Source organism: Schistocerca gregaria, chromosome X, assembly GCF_023897955.1.
Source record: "Schistocerca gregaria isolate iqSchGreg1 chromosome X, iqSchGreg1.2, whole genome shotgun sequence".
In the NCBI taxonomy this organism is placed as follows: domain Eukaryota; kingdom Metazoa; phylum Arthropoda; class Insecta; order Orthoptera; family Acrididae; genus Schistocerca; species Schistocerca gregaria.
Window position 1 is genome coordinate 809,542,081 of NC_064931.1, and position 9,298 is coordinate 809,551,378.

Genomic DNA, 9,298 nt, shown 5'->3' on the forward strand with positions numbered 1-9,298 from the left:
GCACTCGACGCTGGATTGCCGCTTCGAGCCTCTATTCGGTCATTATTTTTAGTTTTTGTTCTTTCAATTCGAATACCTATGTTATTTAAACATAAAATTCATCAAATATATGCTAATTAACATATATAACTGTCATATTATGAAAAAGGCACGTCTTCTTATTTCTAATTACATATCGCGCACAAAAATTGAGTTTTCATTGAAAATATAAACTTTTAATTGTTGATCTTTCATAAAAGATTGCTGTTAAAGATTGTTTAAATTTAAAAAATACATTAGAAAATAATATTTTCGTCCTTACGCATTTTACACTACGCAAAAATGCTCACCGAACTTACACCTTCGTTAAAAATTTACGACAGCTGGGAATCGAACATGGACCTCGTAGGCGGTATCCGAACATCCTACCATATATCCATGCCCCCTGTCGAAAACACGACCTCACTTTAGGGTACTAAAGGCTCTCAGAAACTTTGACAGGCGATTTCTCGAGAAATTTTGAGAGTTGCATCGACAAGCTCTGTGGATTGATATTTGAGTTCTGAACTTCACTTACAGTAAACACAAAAAATTACAAAAATCCGATTGGCGTGTGGCCTCCTTGGCAGTTATAGTCTGGACTGTGTTCAAATGGTCGCAAATAGTCCCGTTTTACGGATACACAACCAGTGAAAGAAGCAAGTTATACTTAACGCTCCGGTAGACCATCTATAGTCCTTTCTGATATTACACTATCCTGATGTAGATGTCATATTTCAACAGGACAATGTGACATTTCACTACACTTCTGGTGCACGCGGGGGTGAATTCACGACCATCGCTTGATCAACCAAGTTACCCGGTTTTAACTAATCGAGCATCGATGAGATGCTTTTGATATCCATTATTGCTCGATGAATTCGTCACGAACTACACGACCACAGTTGTGGGAAGGCCTGAAATATGTATGGATTATTATCTTTCGTCGATAATTCCAACGCCTAGTAGAGTCCTTGCCTCGACATATTACAGCAGTTTTGTGGGCTCGCGGAGAAGCGAATCGCTATTAACGTCACATCCCCTGGGGAAGACAGCATAATTGCTGAATTCATACAAACTGGTGGTGAGGCTGTAATAAAGGAACTGCACACATTAATATCATATATATGGGAAACAGAAACTATGGCAGATAATTTAAAAATTGGAATAATAATACCCATTTATAAGAAAGGGGACAGAACAGCATGTGAACACTATAGAGGTATAACACTCCTAAGCACAGCTTATAAGATCTTCACAAGTATATTAAACGATAGGATACAAAAGTCTGTAGAAGGCATGCTAGGGGAATATCAGTGTGGCTTTCGACCAGGCAGAGGAACAACTGATCAAATATTTGTGATAAGAAAAATGATGGAAAAGGTCTATGAATATGATATAATCTGCATTTCCTATTCACCGACTTCAAACAAGCCTTTGACAGTATAAATCGGCACGAACTATACAGAGTGCTGAAAGAAGTTGGTATATGTGCTAAACTAATAAGACTAATCAGGATGACAGTGACAGAGACAAGAGCAAAAGTAAAGATCCTTAGCAGAACATGTGAAGTAAGGTGATAGTCTCTCCACTGCCCTATTCAATATAGCCCTGTATAGTGTATTAAATAAAATAATCAAAAGAGAAACCATATTTATGAAAACTAGACAGATATGTGCATACGCTGATGACATCGCTATAGTAGGAAGAAATATCAATACACTCCTAGAAACATGCCGGGCAATGGAAACAGAAGCCTTAAAAATTGACCTAATAGTAAATGAAAACCAAACAAAATATATGGTAATGTCACAATATGAGGGCAGAACACCTAAAAACCTAAACATCAATGGGAAATGCTTCAAATGAGTGTCCTCTTTTAACTACTTGGGAGCCTTATTAACAAATGATTGCAGTAATGGAAAGGCTATAAGGGAAAGTATACAAGCAGGAAATAGAACTTACTTTGCAAAATAGCCTTTTCAAAAATAGCCTTGTTACAAAAAAATGGTTCAAATGAGCAATATGGGACTTAACTTCTGAGGTCATCAGTCCCCTAGAACTTAGAACTACTTAAACCTAACGACATCACACACATCCATGCCTGAGGCAGGATTCGAACCTGCGACAGTAGCGGTCGCACAGTTCTCGACTGTAGCGCCTAGAACCCCTCGGCCACTCTGGCCGGCCCTTGTTACAAGAAAAACTAATCTGGTAATATATAATTCCCTAGTCCGCCCAGTTATCACATACTGGTCAGAGGTATGGACGTAGACAGAACACGATAAAAATACACTAAGGACAATTGAACGGAAAATACTACGCAAAATCTATGGTCCAATAAGGGAGGAAGAAGGCTGGAGAATACGCTACAATGCCGAATTACAACAGTTAATACAAGGCAGGGACATAGTAAAAGTTGTGAAATCACAGCGAATACGATGGCTAGGACACTTGGAGAGAATGGCAGAGGATATAATTACAAAGAAATGATGAAAGGTGTGATCCATTCAGTTAGGCGAAAAGGGAGACCTAGAAGAAGATGGATTGACGAGGTAATAATGGATATCACCAGTATGGGAGTCCGGGGGTGGAAAATAGCAGCAAAAAACCGAGAAGTGTGGAGGAAGATTGATGTAGAAGCCAAGGCTCACCAAGGGCTGTATCGCTACTGAAGAAGAAGAAGTGTATTTCAAGTACTTTCTTCGTCAATAGTCTCGACCCTGATGCATGGCCTATGGTCTGACGGGGAGGCGAAAACGCGTGGTTATGGTCCAGCACAGGCAGTCGCTGCTCGGCGGCCAACTGGCGTACTGGTGGGTGGCTACAAGCGCGCTGATACAGCCCTTGTGCATAGTCTCGCTTAGCGCTCTCTCTGGAATACTCAACGCTGAGTGTCCATAGTTGCCTAGTTCCAGCGTCAGTAGGCCGTACTAGTGAGATGCTGTGCAGATTTTCACGCAGCTCTTATTTTATATTCCTTATCAAAGAACGCAGGTGTTGACAGATGTGAAAATTACCGACCTATCAGATTAATAAGTCACGGCTGCAAAATACTAACACGGATTCTGTACAGACGAATGGAAAAAGTGATAGAAGCCGACCTCGGGTAAGATCAGTTTGGATTTCGTAGAAATATTGGAACACGTGAGGCAATACTGACCCTACGACTTATCTTAGAAGCTAGATTAAGAAAAGGCAAACCTACATTTATAGCATTTGTAGACTTAAAGAAAGCTTGTGACAATGTTGACTGCAATACTCTCTTTCAAATTCTGGAGGTGGCAGGGGTAAAATACAGGGAGCGAAAGGCTATTTACAATTTGTACAGAAACCAGATGGCAGTTATAAGAGTCAAGGGACATGAAAGGGAAGCAGTGGTTGGAGTGAGACAAGGTTGTAATCTCTCCCCAATGGTTCAAATGGCTCTGAGCACTATGGGACTTAACATCTGACGTCATCAGTCCCCTAGAACTTAGAACTACTTAAACCCAGCTAACCTAAGGACATCACACACATCCATGCCCGAGGCAGGATTCGAACCTGCGACCGTAGCAGTCACGCAGCTCCGGACTGAAGCGCCTAGAACCGCACGGTCACCGCGGCCGGCGCCTCCTCAATGTCATTCAATCTGTATATTGAGGAAGCAGTAAAGGAAACAAAAGAAAAGTTCGGAGTAGGAATTAAAATCCATCGAGAAGAAATAAAAACTTGGAGGTTCGCCGATGACATTGTAATTCTGTCAGAGACAGCAAAGGAGTTAGAAGAGCAGTTGAACGGAATGGATAGTATCTTGAAATGAGGATATAAGATGAACACCAACAAAAGCAAAACGAGGATAATGGAATGTAGTCGAGCTAACTCGGGTGATGCTGAGGGAATTAGATTAGGAAATGAGACACTTAAAGTAGTAAAGGAGGTTTGCTATTTGGGGAGCAAAATAACTGATGATGGTCGAAATAGAGAGGATATAAAATGTAGAGTGGCAATGGCAAGGAAAGCGTTTCTGAACAAGAGAAAATTGTTAACATCGAGTATGGATTTAAGTGTCAGGAAGTCGTTTCTGAAAGTATTTGTGTGGAGTGTGGCTATGTATGGAAGTGAAACATGGACTATAAATAATTTGGACAAGAAGAGAATAGAAGCTTCCGAAATGTGGTGCTACAGAAGAATGCTGAAGATTAGATGGGTGGATCACGTAACTAATGAGGAGATGTTGAACAGAATTGTGGAGGAGTTTGTGGCACAACTTGACTAGTAGAAGGGATCGGTTGGTAGGACATGTTCTGAGGCATCAAGGGATCACCAATTTAGTATTGGAGGGCAGCGTGCAGGGTAAAAATCGTAGAGGAAGACCAAGAGATGAATACACTAAGCAGATTCAGAAGGATGTAGGTTGCAGTAGGTACTGGGAGACGAAGCATCTTGCACAGGATAGAGGAGCATGGAAAGCTGCATCAAACCAGTCTCAGGGCTGAAGACCACAACAACAACACTGAGTTTTTAGTTTGGACAGTTTCATTTCTTCATGCAGTTTATTTACTAGTGGAAGTGTCTGTGTAATGTGAAAATAGAAAGCAAGAAGAAGTAGAGATTCTCCCTGTGCAATGCAGATCGGGTTTACAAACATCCCCAACAAGACGCACAGTGACAGCAGGAAAATGTGACTGAAAAAGGTAACCGAGTTTCGCTGGCAAAACAAATCTATAATCCACAAGTCTACAAATATATAAAACATCTCGCAGGCACTTATCGTAGCGATGGACGAGCTTGGAAATTCCTTCGTTTTAAAATTCGGCCGTCTGCGCCTTCAACCACGTGGTTACCTCTTCGTGAAGCTGCGCGTCGTCATCAAAACGCTGCATAGCCAACCATTTCTTCATTTGCTGGGAATAAGTGGAAGTCGCTCGGTGCCAGGTCGGGACTGTACGGCGGATGAGGAAACAACTCCCACTTAAAAGATTCGAGAACTTCACGAGTGGCATTTGCCGTGTGGGCCCGGGCGTTGTCGTGAATCAGCAAGATCTTTGAGCCGAACTTTCCCCTTGCGCTTGTTTTGTATTGCTCTTCTGAGGTTGTGCGAAGTTTGGCAATACCTTCGAGAGTTTATTGTAGTGCCACTTTCCAGGAAATACACAAAAATCACACCTTTTCTGTCCCAAAAGAGGTAACCACGTGGTTGAAGGCGCAGGCGACCGAATTTTACGACGAAGGAATTTCCAAGCTCGTCCATCGCTACGATAAGTGCCTTAATTTAAATAGTAACTATGTAGAAAAGTGGTATTTAAGAGTGGCTTTCATCTGTATATAATAAAAAAATTCCAATACTTTATTTATTTTTAATTCCAAAACGTAATGTACTTTGCGTATATCGATTTTGGCCAAATCAGAAACTATTACAACGTGTAATAGAGATGCGTATGATTGTCAAGTGGATGTGACTCGCGCACTGGCAGAAACGTGCCAGCAGCCATCCACCAGTTCTCCCGACCAGAGCTGTAGCAGCCGTTGCGTGTGTGAACAAGGAAAACTCTACGGGCTGGCGGCAGGCTATCCGAAATATTCTCGTACTCGTGGCAGCGATCTGCAGAGCCTGAATGTTGATACGGGGCTGCCCATGTCCCGCGGTGGACTCCTCAGTCTGCTGTGGATGGTGCTGTTTCTTCCCGTTGGGCTCGGCGTACACTCTGCCGGTGGTGCGCCATCTGCAAATTAGAAACAACGTTACAACTGAAGGGGATTGTGTTCTACTTTCAGAGAACCACAGAGGTGACATAGCTGTTAAGACACCAGATTTACACAAGAGATGAGTGTTGTGCTGTCCATTTTTATAAATTTATTGGGTAACTGTCTACTCCACAGATGGACTCACACGACGTAGTAAGAAACCTATGTAAACGTAATCTTCAAATGTGAAACGATTCTAGTTTCTTTAATGATGGATCTTGTCTCTATTAATCGCTTCTGTCTTAGCTTCCGATGTAGACACTCGCTTTGATAGGAGATGTGGTTTTTCTAATGTCCTCATATTTTGGGCCAATATATCAGTTAATCTCTGAAATGTTCTCTAGTGAAATGAATTACTGCATCTACTTGGTCCTAACCTGTATTTATCTGTTTCGGCATTCATTTGAAACGAGGTGACGTGGAAGTCTTGTTAAGACGATGCAATTGATCGGCTGCATGATGAATCATAGAATCTCCCTTCATCATCTTCTCATGATTTACGAAGTCCGATTACAGTCTGTTGGTCGGCCGCAGTGCCCGAGCGGTTCTAGGCGCTTCAGTCTGGAACCGCGCGACCGCTACGGTCGCAGGTTCGAATCCGGCCTCGGGCATGGATGTGTGTGATGTCCTTAGGTTAGTTAGGTTTAAGTAGTTCTAAGTTCTAGGGGACTGATGACCTCAGATGTTAAGTCCCATAGTGCTCAGAACCGTTTGAACCATTTTCTACAGTCTGTTGTACGCATTTTTATGCACGCTAGCTCTGGCGATTCAAACCTTTATTACCGATTACGGTCTAGCATTACAATGTGAATGACTGACCATGAAAGTCAGCTACGCCGATTTTAAAGTAAAACTTTTATTCGTTTCATTTCATTTATCAGAAAGTCTCGTTTTTTATCATAATATTGCTGCTGTCATCAACTGCACCAGTAAACATTTTAATGACTAACTCTGAACCGGAGCAGAAATATAGAGTTATCGATCATAATTTGTGCTACGAAAAGTATGCACTTTGCAACTCCAGTCACTATGTAAATTTGACAAACAGTAACTAACATAGCTACGAATAGTCAAAAGTACGTATTTTTGTTAGAAATCATCGTCTTGCGTTTTACTTCATGAAATGAACAAGACTCTTTTAGTGTCATTACGTACAGAAGGATAGAGAGCAGTGCATTAAAACAGGATGCCAGCAAATTTTTTACTCCATATGATTTTACGTTATATGGCATTAAAAAACTATTACCACCGTAACGACACACACAGCTTGAGATCAGCGTACATTTAGTTCACTTCCAAAGAAACGACAGTGGCATGAAACAAGATAAACATTGCGCAAACCACCGTAGAACGTCACTATTTGGTCACTGGAGTAACATGATTTTAATAGCTTGGAGATTTAAGGAAAAATTCTTGCCTTACTGCAAAAATAGCTTGTAACTGAAGAGAACTCAATCATGTGAAATTTAGGTAGGATGGTTTAGATTATGTCATCTTCCATTAACGTATACCTCCGTGCACAGTTGTACTATGAAACGTGGCAATGCCATTCCCACAATGCATAAGAGAAAAGAATACAAACTCGTGTACACGCAGTTAAAGATCGGGACATAACACAATTGAACAGCCAATATCTAGCAACATGAAATTAAATAAATTATTGAAATATTTCGAAAAGAAATTATATTTTACAAACTGTGTTGGTGAAATCTCCTGGCAGATTAAAACAGTGCGCTAGACCGTGACTCGAACCCGGGATCTTTGCCTCTCGAGTGCAAAACCTTTACAATCCCACCTACCCAAGCACGACTCAGGCCCCCTTCTCACAGGAATGCTAGTTCTGTAAGTTTCGCAGGAGCGCTTCTGTGAAGTTTGGAAGGCAGGAGAAGAGGTACTGGCGGAATTAAAGCTGTGTGGACGGTTCGTGTGTCGTGCGTGGGTAGCTCAGATTGTACAGCTCTTGCCTGCGAAAGGCAAAGGTCCCGAGATCGAGTCTCGATCTGGCACACAGTTTTAACCCGCCGGGAAGTTTCATATCAGCGCAAACTTCGCTGCAGAGTGAAAATTTCATTCTGTGTTAGTAAATGTTGAAACCTTCGAACTGATATTCAGAGTATTACGAGGGCTACTTTTTTCAACCTCTGATCGCTCGTGAAATGGAAACCACACAGAAAATCGAAACTGATTTCTTACAACATGTAGCTACACCTTACAGCTACTTCTCTACATAGTCGCCGCTCCGATTAAGGTATTTGGTTTTGCGTAGTACCAACTCGACACAGAAGACAGCCGCCTGTGATTTCCACCAATTCCCTACGCTGGTCTGCAGCTCGTTGTCAGTGCCAAAATGTTGTTCTCATCGCCAGTTGTTCGTGTGATCGAAGAGATTAAAGTCAGAGGGAACCAAGGAGGGGCTGTATGGTGAGTGATCAAATACTCCCCATTGAAAATACTCAGGAGCGTCTTCGTTGCACCTGCAGTTGCGGCTGAGAAATGTCATGAAGAAGGAAACGCATGACAGTTACGTTATGTGGGTTGCATGAAGTCCGGCGAAAGCCCATCAGCACGACTTCACACATAGCGGAAGACATTATTTTCTAGGTAGCTTTAAGTGACGTGATAGACGGTCGTACTAGAGACACTGCACAACACATTATGCGAAGTTTCAACTGATTTTCAATGTGAAACTTCCTGGCAGATTAAAACTGTGTGCCCGACCGAGACTCGAACTCGGGACCTTTGCCTTTCGCGGGCAAGTGCTCTACCAACTGAGCTACCGAAGCACGACTCACGGCCGGTACCCACAGCTTTACTTCTGCCAGTACCTCGTCTCCTACCTTCCAAACTGTGGGTACCGGGCGTGAGTCGTGCTTCGGTAGCTCAGTTGGTAGAGCACTTGCCCGCGAAAGGCAAAGGTCCCGAGTTCGAGTCTCGGTCGGGCACACAGTTTTAATCTGCCAGGAAGTTTCATATCAGCGCACACTCCGCTGCAGAGTGAAAATCTCATTCTGATTATTCTGATTTTCAATGTGGTTTTAATTTCATGGCTTATCGGAGGATGAGAAAATAAAACGCTATTAATTTAGTGCCGAGCCAAAATACACACGCCAAAAAAAGTCTTGCATCAACTTGGTTCCGAGAGTTCCGGAACCAGTCCACAAAACTGGAATAGAGATCAACATAAACATCATATCCGCTCTTTTTATTGCTCATGAAAACCACACATTACATGTTGTACCACCATACAGCGATACCTTCAGAGGTGCTGGTCCAGATTGTTGTAGACACCGGTGACTGTAATACCCAGGAGCACGTTCTCTTGCATTGATGAATGCCTGTATTCATCGTGGCATATTATCGACTAGTTCATCAAGGCACTGTTAGTTCAGATTGTCGCACTACTCAACAGAGATTCGGCGTAGATCCCTCAGAGCGGTTGGTGGGCCACGTCGTCCATAAACAGCCCTTTTCGATCTATCCCAGGTAAGTTCGATAGGGTTCATGTCTGGAGAAAATGCTGGCGACTCTAGTCGAGCGAGGGCCTTATCCTGAA

At 42.5% G+C, this 9,298-nt stretch overlaps 1 non-coding gene across 1 annotated transcript; it reads left to right on the forward strand.

Moving 5' to 3' along the window:
* Positions 1–8,613: 8,613 nt before the first annotated feature.
* Trnas-cga (transfer RNA serine (anticodon CGA)) lies at positions 8,614–8,688 on the forward strand. The gene has a single exon. It is a non-coding gene; the product is annotated as a tRNA-Ser (tRNA).
* Positions 8,689–9,298: the final 610 nt, after the last annotated feature.